The sequence below is a fragment of the Ovis aries genome, chromosome 11 (genome assembly GCF_016772045.2).
Source record: "Ovis aries strain OAR_USU_Benz2616 breed Rambouillet chromosome 11, ARS-UI_Ramb_v3.0, whole genome shotgun sequence".
NCBI lineage: Eukaryota > Metazoa > Chordata > Mammalia > Artiodactyla > Bovidae > Ovis > Ovis aries.
Window position 1 is genome coordinate 31766216 of NC_056064.1, and position 12515 is coordinate 31778730.

A 12515-nucleotide genomic window follows, 5' to 3' on the forward strand; every position below is an offset into this window, starting at 1 on the left:
TCTTTCATTTCTTAAATTAAAAGAAAATACTGTAGCAAACTATTATATACAAGATGGATAAACAAGGTCCTACTGTACAGCACAGGGGACTATGTTCAATATCCTGTGATAAGCCAGAATGGAAAATTTACATGTATAACTGAGTCCCTGTTGTACAGCAGACATTAGCACAAAACTTTAACTCAACTCTCCTTCAGTACAATTTTTAATGCTGTATAATACTGATGTATGTGACTGTCCCAGCTGGAGACTTAGAGACGTCAAGAGAGCAGGCTCTGCTCACCTGACCTCCTTACCCACTCCAAACTCCAGCACACAAACATACCCTAAGCAGCCAGTAGTCATCCCATCGTCTCTTGTAAAGCTGTTTGTTTGATTTTTTTCTTTTCACTTATTGAAAGTTTTGCTTGGGAGTCCAAGAAACAAATCTATTCTTCCACCTAGAAGGGGCTTCCCTAGTAACTCAGCTGGTAAAGAATCCGCCTGCAATATGGGAGACCCCAGTTCAATTCCTGGGTCAGGAAGATTTGCTAGAGGAAAGGTTACCTATTCCAGTATTCTTGGGCTTCCCTAGTGGCTCAGACAGTAAAGAATCCACCTGTAATGCAGGAGACCTATGTTTTGATTCCTGGGTTCAGAAGATCCCCTGGAGGAGGGCATGGCAACCCACTCTAGTATTCTTGCCTGGAGAATTCCCATGGACAGCGGAGCCTGGTGGGCTACAGTCCATGGGGTCACAAAGAGTCAGACATGCCTCAACGACTAAGCACAGCATAGACGAGTTCTTCAGGACTGTCAGAATTCTATTTCCAGTGCTCAACTTCCTCCAGGTGAAACTTCATAGCACTGTGCACGTAACTCAAACACAATCAGAAAATAGTGAAGGAAGCACATTGAAAACCTTCTCTTCTTTGTTCTGGCCACTTACAGAAAAGACCAAGAGCAAACAATTTTTTTAAGAAGCATCAGTTGTCTGGATTAAGGATATATCAATGTAATTTGTGTGCTAAATTGTGTGCTAAAAATCCTTTCTATAAAATATGATATGTCTGAGATGAACAATAGCCAGAATTTTCAGCTGGTTGATTTTTTTAATTCCTCGGCATTTATAATTAATTTTTTAAAATCGTCTAGCAAGAAACTCCCTTTTAAGATATGTATCAGTCATGCAAGTAAAACTAAACAGATTTCTCATCTCCTCTCTGGGCCTGTTGTCAGAATTAGTCATTTTATTAAAAAGCTATTTTCATAGTGCTTCTGGTTGACTCCTCTGTTTGTTCAGGGTATAGGAATGTGATGTTGTTATGAGAGGGGTTAAGAGCCAGGCTCTGGATTCAGACTGCCTAATTTCAAATCCTGGCTTTGATTCTAGCTGTGTGATTCTAGGCAAATTGCTCAACTTCTCTGTGCTTCAGCCCTTCTCCTGTTTAAAAAAAATAAATTTCAGCCACAACCTCACAAAAGTCTAGGAAGAATTACACAAGATCATGCTATATACAAGAAATCTCTCTCTCCCTCCCCACAACCTTTACATGACTGTTGCTTCTTCATGACCGGGTTATTTCTAGGGAATAACACTGGAGCCGGAGGAGCAATGAAAAAGTGGGAAACAGAAAATGCCGATCAGATGATATGTTTCCCTCAGTCATCAGGACATGGGGTATCTTTCTGTGCCTTTTTTGCCCACTTGGAAAATAGAAAATGGTTGCTAAGATCTTTCCTATGATGTCTTCTCCTACAGAAATATCATGGCAAGTGGTTGTTGAAGTTCATATTTATAAGGAAGGTTAAAATACAGTCTTAAGTAGTATAGGGGGGCTTCCCTGGTGGCTCAGACGGTAAAGCGTCTGCCTGCAGTGCGAGAGACCCGGGTTCAATCCCTGGGTTGGGAAGATCCCCTGGAGAAGGAAATGGCAACCCACTCCAGTATTCTTGCCTAGAAAATTCCATGGACTGAGGAGCATGGTAGACTACAGTCCATAGGGTCGCAAAGAGTCAGACACGACTGAGCGACTTCACTTTCTTTCACTTTAAGTAGTGTAGTGAGCCTGAATATTAAACAGTTATTAGAATCATCTTAGAGCCAGGGGAAAAAAATTGATTTCACATTTGAAAGGCTTTTCTAAAACCCAAATTTGTACTAATTTAGTAAAAAGTCAACTATCCCAATGTATATATTTATTGCAAACCATTACAATATTTCGACTGAAAAGTGTATTTTCTATTAAAAGCAAAAAAAGAAGAAAAAAAAAAGCCAAGGCAATTAAAATAAGGCTTTGTCAGCCTGTACAAATGTAAGGGTGAATGCATAATTTTCCTGACATTTTCATGCACATAAAGTAGTTCAGAGAGCTTACCACCTTTGTGCTCCTCTTGAGGTTAGGGAACCCCAAGTTGAGAGCCATTTGCCTATTAAAACCCTGAGTCAGTGCTGATAAAGCAATAGTAGGTTGGCCCACAAATGTATAAGCAATAATGATATTACTAATCATTTACAACAGCCCACAAGGGACTTCGGAAATAACCTCAAAGCCATTAACTAATGACCTGCCTTTGATAATATCTCCGGTTCTGAAAGCTAAAGGTTAGAGTTCATATGCCAAACTCATGTTGAGAGAACGACGCAGCCTGGCAGCCAATCCCTTCCTGAGCAGGGCCCTTGACGCCTACCTGCTTATCCGCCCGTGCCTGCACTTCCAGAAGATGGTAATCTTTATAGCCTTTTAACATGTTTGTAACATCTTTTTCCATTTTCATTACAACTATTGCTCAAAGCAGAAAACTTGGAAACTACGCAGGAAGGCACAAAGACAAGATGTTATCCACAATCCCACCATCCATCCTCAGATTATTTTATAACATTTCTGGGTTTGTCTCTTCCATTTTTCTACCTATCAAAGTATAAAATTTTACTTGAATATCAGCAAAATATTAACACCATTGTTTCACCTGTCTTCTTGAATCACAGCCTCTCATAAGCATGTTTCCATAACAATAGATGTTTTTACACAGTTGCATATACTTTATTTAACTAATTCCTTTCTCTTGGACATTTAGGCCATTCTGAATGTTTCATTCACTTCCCTGGTGGCTCAGTGGCAAAGAAATCACCTGCCAATGGAGGAGGCAGGGGTTCGCTCTCTGGGTCAGGAAGATCCCCTGGAGTAAGAAATGGCACCCCACTCCAGTATTCTTGCCTGGAGAATCCCGTGGACAGAGGAGCCTGGTGGGCTACAGTCCATGGGGTTGCAAAAGAGTCAGACTCCACTTAGTGACTAAACAACAGCAACAAAAATCCAATAAAACTTGAATTCTGCCATTTCATTCATTTAGCAATAGGTTTTGAAAGGCTTCCTTTCAGAAACAAAGAGTCGTCTTCCTCTTATGTGCTTTTTTAACAGGATGAAATTTTAGAAGGAAAATCAACATCACTGCTACCTACAGGTTTCGAACCATATTACAGATACAATATTTCCCTCCAAACTTTAATTTTTATTCTGTCTGGAAGTATGCTTGAGCGCGCTATCCTCACCCCAAGGTTTACCAGTTTCAATAACACTTCAAGTGCTGACATGGGACAAAATCATCTCATAGGATTTTCCCTTGCATTTATTTGATTATTTATTTGATTATTGCACGTTTTTCACATGGTAACTGGTAATTTGTACTTATCTTTTACTGAATTGCTGTAGAGGTCCTTTGAACAATTTTCTATCAAGATATTAACCTTTTCCTTATTGATTTCCTGATGGATTTCCTTATTGACTAATTTTATTGTCATTGTATCATGATCATCTCTACAAGGCAGTACTTACAAAGCTAACTCACCCTTTGTAAAGACTGTGTTAAAAATGTTTTATGCATATACACAAAATGGACACTTTTCCATAAATTGAATCCCCCCCATGCACTGATGGGATTTATTAACATAATGCTGTCTTTGCTTTTTCTTGCCTCTCTGACTCTTGCCTGTACCCTCCACATCTTCACCAGCCCTTCCCACAATAACCCATCTTAACAACCTAGTTTGTACTTTTTTAAAATTTTTCTCCATTTTTCATAAGTATGTTTCAGTATACATACAAACGGAAAAACACATAGAGCATTTTTCCATTTATTATTTCATAAAAATGAGATCATATTAAAAATATTCTGCATCTTATTTTTCTCACTCAAGGATACCTCATAAAAATCCTTTCAAGGTAATTGGTATAATTCTAACTTGTCTTTTTAATAGCCACAGAAGATTCCCTGGGGTGGATGGGCTATAACTTCTTCACTGATTCCCCTATTACTGATATACACTTAGTTTCTAGATTTTTGCCACTACAAAAGAGACTGCCATAAACATCTTTGAATAGATACACTTACTTATGGGTGCTTTTGTTTTGATGAGATAGGTTCCTACGACAACTATTGCTGAGTCAAGAAGTATGTTCAATTTATTTTTATATGTACGGGGGTTGGCAAGTTTGTTTCCTCAGAAGGTGGTACCAAGTTACAGTTCCACTAGCAATGTGTAAGAATTTCTCCATACCTGCAGTAGCAATTGGTATTATGGCTCTTTCCAATTTTTGTAAGTCTGAAGAGTAAAACATAACCCTGATCACGCATGAATACGAATGATATAGGATTTTACTGAATGGTCACAGTTTACTTCTCTGAATTACAGCTAATCCCTAGGTCCATTTTTTTTTTTCATTTTTTCATGTCAATTTGTATAATTCATATATACTATCAGTTCAGTTCAGTTGAGTCGCTCAGTCGTGTCCGACTCTTTGCGGCCCCATGAATCACAACACACCAGGCCTCCCTGTCCATCACCAGCTCCCTGAGTCTACCCAAACTCATGTCCATTGAGTTGGGGATGCCATCCAACCATCTCATCCTCTGTCGTCCCGTTCTCCTCCTGCCCTCAGTCCCTCCCAGCATCAGGGTCCTTTCCAATGAGTCACCTCTTCGCATGAGGTGGCCAAAGTACTGGAGTTTCAGCTTCAGCATCAGTCCTTCCAAAGAACACCCAGGGCTGATCTCCTTTAGAATGGACTGGCTAGATCTCCTTGCAGTCCAAGGGACTCTCAAGAGTCTTCTGCAACACCACAGTTCAAAAGCATTAATTCTTTGGCCCTCAGCTTTCTTCACAGTCCAACTCTCACATCCATACATGACCACTGGAAAAACCATAGCCTTGACTAGATGGACCTTTGTTGGCAAAGTAATGTCTCTGCTTTTTAACATGTTGTCTAGGTTGGTCATGACTTTCCTCCAAGGAGTAAGCGTCTTTTAATTTCATGGCTGTAATCACCATCTGCAGTGATTTTGGAGCCCCCCAAAATAAAGTCTGACACTGTTTCCACTGTTTCCCCATCGATTTCCCATGAAGTGATGGGACCAGATGCCATGATCTTAGTTTTCAGAATGTAGAGCTTTAAGCCGACTTTTTCACTCTACTCTTTCACTTTCATCAAGAGGCTTTTTAGTTCCTCTTCACTTTCTGCCATAAGGGTGGTGTCATCTGCATATCTAAGGTGATTGATATTTCTCCCGGCAATCTTGATTCCAGCTTGTGCTTCTTCCAGCCCAGCATTTCTCATGATGTGCTCTGCATATAAGTTAAATATGCAGGCTGACAATATACAGCCTTGACATACTCCTTTTCCTGTTTGGAACCAGTCTGTTGTTCCATGTGCAGTTCTAACTGTTGCTTCCTGACCTGCATACAGATTCCTCAAGAGGCAGGTCAGGTGGTCTGGTCCCATCTCTCTCAGAATTTTACACAGTTTGTGGTGATCCACACAGTCAAAGGCTTTGGCATAGTCAATAAAGCAGAAATAGATGTTTTTCTGGAACTCTCTTGCTTTTTCCATGATCCAGCGGATGTTGGCAATTTGATCTCTGGTTCCTCTGCCTTTTCTAAAACCAGCTTGAACATCTAGAAGTTCATGGTTCACGTATTGCTGAAGCCTGGCTTGGAGAATTTTGAGCATTGCTTTACTAGTGTGTGAGATGAGTGCAATTGTGTGGTAGTTTGAGCATTCTTTGGCATTGCCTATCTTTGGGACTGGAATGAACACTGACCTTTTCCAGTCCTGTGGCCACTGCTGAGTTTTCCAAATTTGCTGGCATATTGAGTGCAGCACTTTCACAGCATCATCTTTCAGGATTTGAAATAGTTCTACTGGAATTCCATCACCTCCACTAGCTTTGTTCGTAGTGATGCATTCTAAGGCCCACTTGACTTCACATTCCAGGATGTCTGGCTCTAGGTGAGTGATCACACCATCATGATTATTTTGGTCATGAAGATCTTTTTTGTACAGTTCTTCTGTGTATTCATTTTAGTATTTTGTCAGCTGCATTGGAAATAACTTTCCAGAGCTCATACACGTATATGTACTTTGTTTATTGCAGTCTACCTCAAAGTCTCTGTGGCAAAGGACTACAGAGGACCACAGAGGACCACGGTATTTTTTTTTTTTTTACGGTATTTTAAAATTTTGAATTAAAAGCAGATAAGTGTTTCATAAAATTTTAAAAAAAAATCATGGGACTCTCCTGGTGGTCCAGTGGCTAAGACTCCACACTCCCACCTCAGGGGGCCAGAGTTCGATCTCTGGTCAGGGAACTAGATCCCGCAAACCACAACCAAGAGTTCACATGCCACATCTAAAGATCCCACATTCTATGACAAAGAACCGACACAGCCAGATAAATAAATGAATAAACATTTTTAAAAATATGAAGTCTCACACTTGGATGTGATAGCAAAGTTGAATTACTGTAAAAGCTTATTCTCAGCCTGTGTGCTTACCAAGACATAGCGAAGTGAAGTCGCTCAGTCATGTCTGACTCTTTGAGACCCCACGGACTGTAGCCTACCAGGCTCCTCCGTCCATGGGATTCTCCAGGCAAGAATACTGGAGTGGGTTGCCATTTCCTTCTCCAGGGGATCTTCCCAACCCAGGGATTTAACCCGGGTCTCCCACATTGGAGGCAGACGCTTTAACCTCTGAGCCACCAGGGAAGCTATACCAGGACACAGGTTGGTCGTAAATTGTAGATTGGCACTGGCCCAACCAAAATGCTGGGGTTAACAATGACTTGTGCCATCTTTTTTTGCAATGAACATTTCACTTATACTTAGTCAGAATACTTCCTTCTCTGGACTTTCTTTCTTGCTTAAGGAGGTAGTTTAAGATTTATTTATAAAAATTCCATTGCTAAGCTTATTCCATTTTAGTCTCTGGTCCTTGTAGATTTTTTTTCAGGTTTTATTATGCCCTCCCTTTTTTGTCTGGATTTTCTAGTATTGCAGGATAGGGATTCAAGCTATATTTTCCTCCCAATGTGCTATCCCATTGCCTTTGTCATTGTGGGAGATATTATGATCTGGCTTTACCTGCTTGTAGATACTGAGTCTGGAAGGCTAAAATCCTACATTCTGAGATCAGTTGTCCTGTGGCTTCATCTATCATGTGCATTGCACTGAGTAAACACATCCAAGCCAGTCTTGGAGCTGAGAGAGTAGCCCAAACTTGAACTGCTCACAGGCGTCCTCATTTCCCTGGTAAACACAGTAGAGCAGGTATTTTGTTATCTCAGGGTGGCTGTGAAAGGTTTCTCGAGGTCTTATACTGTAAATGACAATCAGAAAGAGCAGCAGCAATGACACTTCTGCTTGAAAAGTCTTGAGTATGATTTGACCTTCTGCCTGGCTGCGTAACACCCAGCCTTTTATCTTCCCAGATGGTTTTTAGAAGCTTCTTGGCCTTCCCTGTGGCACAGATGGTAAAGAATCTGCCTGTCATGCAGGAGACCCAAGTTCAACCCCTGAGTTATGAAGATCCCCTAACGATGGGAATAGCTACCCATGCCAGTATTCTTGCCTGGAGAATTCCATGGACGGAGGAGCCTCATGGGCTAGAGTCCATGGGCTCACAAAGAGTTGGACATGACGGAGTGATGAACCCTTGCATACTTCACTGAACCATCTCAATAAACATTTTCGTTTAAACTACCTAGAGGGAATTCTGTTGTCTGCAACAAAAATCTTCACAGAACAGTCAACTTTAAATTATTTTATACACTGAGATCCTTTACTATATTTACTCTTTTGATTCACTGATTCATTTTGAATGGATCAATAGCAATACATTCAAGCCAATTTCATGTCAGTCTTATCACAGTGGATTTACATTGTCCAATGTTACTGTTTAATTTGTTCATTTACTATAGTATATGGATTAGCTTCCTAATATATTCTAGAATAAGCTTTACTTGATCATTCTTTTGATTGCAAGCTTTTATTTCTAGTGTATAGTTAACATTTTTGCGTCTGTATTCACTAGTGAGATTAAGCTTATGTTTCTTTTTCTTGTGCTGTCTTTCCAGGTTTTTATGTATTCATTTGGCTGCATGCAATGAGTTGAGGTGGTTTCTACTATTTTCCGGGATCTGAAATTATTTAACTTCTAGTGTAACTACCTCTTTTTCAGACATGAGGGAGAATTCAGCTATGTTACATTCTTCTCTCAATGCCTTTTCCAATGGTGCCTCTTTAACCGCTTTTCTAATCTCATTTATTGGAAATTTTCCTATTCAAATTTTCTACCTCTGGAGTCAAATTTGGTGAACTATATTATTATATAACAGGAAATCACCCCCTCCTCCTAGGGTTTTAAATCTATTACCATAGGAGTTGGATGTAGACAACTTTAGAAAGGTTTTCATTTCTTCTGTATCAGTGACATTTCCTTTCTTCTTTCTAATCTTGGGTGTCTTTACTCTTCCTCTTTTTTTTACAATCAAGCTCAAAAAGAGTTGACTTATTTTGTTGGCCTTTACAAAGATCCAGCTTTTGAATGTGTTTATCTTTCATGCTATTTGTTTCTAACTCATTATTTATTTGTTGAACACATAAATGCCAGTTATCAACAAATAGGTGGGTTGAAGACCACTGGGGAGAATATGTGTTGAGTGAGAATGGTGAAGCCCTCTTAAGAACACCAATATCTTAAGAGCTGAACAGAAAAAAAGCACACAGATTTCAAAGACTCAATCTGATAAGTGGGAGAAAAACCAGACACCAGAGAACACAAGGTCACAGAAACCAAGATAAAAGCGCTTCACAAAGGAGAGCATTGTCAACAGTTCCAAATGTTGCCCAGGGGGATCTCTTGCCAGAGGACTTAGACATGTCCATTTCTAATGCCTGCAAGTAGGTTGCAGATGGTCCTTGCAAAAGCAGTTTTATGGTTTTACAGACTGACAAGCAAAAAAGTCAGATTTCAGTGGGTAAAAGAGTAAGAAGAAAGTGAGGAAGTGCAGATAATAGTCTCAGATAATGTAAAAGACCTCTGGCTGAGTGCTTAAGGAGAGCAGGGACAGGACATGGAAGAAATTAGGGTTAGGGTGGAGAGGCATTTTTATAAAGATGTAAAAAGGCTCAAGCGCATTTAAATGTTGACAGGAAGCAGCCAGTAAAGAGTTAGGTGGGAGATAAACAGGGGGAAAGTAATGCAGAGCACAGAGGCAGTAACGGACTCATTTAGGAGGGAATCATATTGTCCTGTGTTATAAGGCAGGAGGCTAGGATATCTGGGGATGAATGTGGGTAAACCCTCTTTTGTTGACCTGATGAAATGAAGTCATGGAACTTGGACTCTAGCTCCTCTAAGAAGTACCTTGGCGGAGTCTTTTGCTGAAAATAAGTAGGAAAGCGGAGGTTGCAGGCATCCGAAAATAGAGAAACATTGACACAGTCTCAGGAAGTCCTGGGAGAAAGACCCAGCTTGGGAACTGTGGAAGAATTTATTGATTGTGTCAAGAGCCTAGTTGAGTTGAAAGTCACATAGTGTGGAGGCACCATGAACAGGAATGAGGCAAACAGATGGACCTAGGTGATAACTAGTGTTTGTGGGGGATCCTCAAGCCCTGCTCTGTGTCACTCAAAGACACCTCTTCCAGATTTGCTGTGGGAAGAAAGGAAATAAGCCTGTGTTAGACTTACTGGAACAAACTCTCTTTCCATCTCTCAGAGCCTACTTCCACATTAAAGAGTAAAGGAGTGAATGGGCCTGGGGTCTGCTTCCTCTTACTCAGAAGCAAGTCCTCCCAGACAGCACAGAGGTAAGCACCTGCTATCAGAACTACCAAGACCAGAGTGAATGAGAGATAAGAGAGACTATGGCCCGATGTGGATCTTATAACACAAAAACCACAATCTACTTTTAGATCCCACCTAAGAGACCCTGATGCTTTTGAACTGTGGTGTTGGAGAAGAGTCTTGAGAGTCCCTTGGACTGCAAGGAGATCCAACCAGTCCATTCTGAAGGAGATCAGCCCTGGGATTTCTTGGGAAGGAATAATGCTAAAGCTGAAACTCCAGTACTTTGGCCACCTCATGCGAAGAGTTGACTCATTGGAAAAGACTGTGATGCTGGGAGGGATTGGGGACAGGAGGAGAAGGGGACGACAGAGGATGAGATGGCTGGATGGCATCACTGACTCGATGGATGTGAGTCTGAGTGAACTCCGGGAGTTGGTGATGGACAGGGAGGCCTGGTGTGCTGCAATTCATGGAGTCACAAAGAGTCGGACACAACTGAGCAACTGAACTGAACTGAAGAGACCCTGGAGAAGGGAATGGTTATCAATTCCAGTATTCTTGCCTGGAGAGTTCCATGGACAGAGGAGCCCAGCAGGCTACAGTCCATAGGGTCGCAAAAAATCAGATAAGACTGAAAGATTAACAACTACGCTTTTCAAGAGACTCAAAGCAGAATAAACTCAGACATTCTAGTTTCTTAAAGCGCATCTCAAATACATGCATCCCTATGTTCATAGCAGCACTGTTTACAATAGCCGAGACAGGAAGCAGCCTAACTGTCCATCGACAGAGGAATGCATAAAGAAAGTGTACGCACGTGCAATGGAATATTACTCAGCCATAAAACAGAATGAAATAATACCATTTGCAGCAAGATGAATGGACCTAGGGGTCATTGTACTTAGTGAAGTCAGTCGGAAAAAGACAAATACCATACAATATCACTTATATGTGGAATCTAAAATATAACACAAATGAACTTATTTATGAAACAGAAACAGACTCACAGACACAGAGAACAGACTAGTGGTTGCCAAGTGGGAGGAGGGGTGGGGGAGGGATGGAGCAGGAGTTTGGGATGAGCAGATACAAACTATTATATATAGGATGGATAAACAACAAGGTCCTACTGTATAGCACAGGGAACTCTATTCAATGTCTTTGGATAAACTGTAATGGAAAAAAATGTGTAAAGAGTATTTCAGTAAGAAAGTTGTTATATCTGTTTATCATCTATCTATCTACCCACATGTCTACCTCACAATGTCTTTTATTAGCTCCTAACTTCCCTCAGAACAAGAATCACATGATCCTCAACCAGCCAACCTCTTGAGCAGTATTTTAAAAACTGTGGCATTTTAAAATCACATGAGGATGTCTCTCAAAATATGGTCTTGGACTGACTGAATTAGATCCCTGGAATTTTAAAAAAAATTCATTTAAAATCCTCCATAAGAATCTCCAGGGATGCTCCAAAGGCAGATACCAGGACTGGATCTCAAATCTTCTAATTCTGAATCTGGGTCATACACAGGATAGTCTAAGGAGTATCCTGGGGCATTTTTAATATGTTATTAAGGAGGGATTCGTTTGTGATTCTGATGCACATCGAGATCAGGCAGGTTTTTCTCTCTACACTGGTTTACCTGTTGAGCTTCTGCATAAATTTTATTTTGCATAAGGACTGCTTAAAGGAAAGTGTTAGTCACTCAGTCATGTCACTCTTGGTGACCCCTATGGACGGTAGCCCGCCAGGCTCCTCTGTCCATGGGATTCTCCAGGCAAGAGTACTAGAGTGGATAGCCATTTCTTTCTCCAGGGGATCGGCTCAACCCAGGATTGAACCTGCATCTCCTACACTGCAGGCAGATTCTTTACCACTGAGCTACCGGGGAAGCCCTGCTTAAAAGACAAGGGATGCTAACTGCTCTGAAGCACCCAACAGGAGAATTCAGTGTGAGATGGGGTAGAAATGAGGAGAAACTACCAAACCTTTAGAAGAGTAAAGCCAAACAGACATGGAGGCCAGCAGAATCAGCACATGGGGCTCACAGACACCTGACGAAGTCTAAGTGGGGGACCAAGAGTTATTTTATAGCCCTTAGGGTCAACGCCCAAAGGTTTTAGCCAAGCAGCAAGTTCGGAGCATTTTGGAAGCCTATGATGAGCTGTCCAGACAGAGCTGAAAAGATGACATTAGGGTCCCTCCGGGCCCCTCTGAGGGTCTGTGCTGTTGTGATATTTGCTCAGCTGTGCCTGACTCTTTTCAACCCCATGGACACAGCCCACCAACCTGCTCTGTCTATGGGATTCTCCAGGCAAGAATACTGGAGTGGGTTGCCTTGCCCTCCTCCAGGGGAGCTTTCAGACCCAGGGATCAAACCCGGGTCTCTTGCATTTCAGGCAG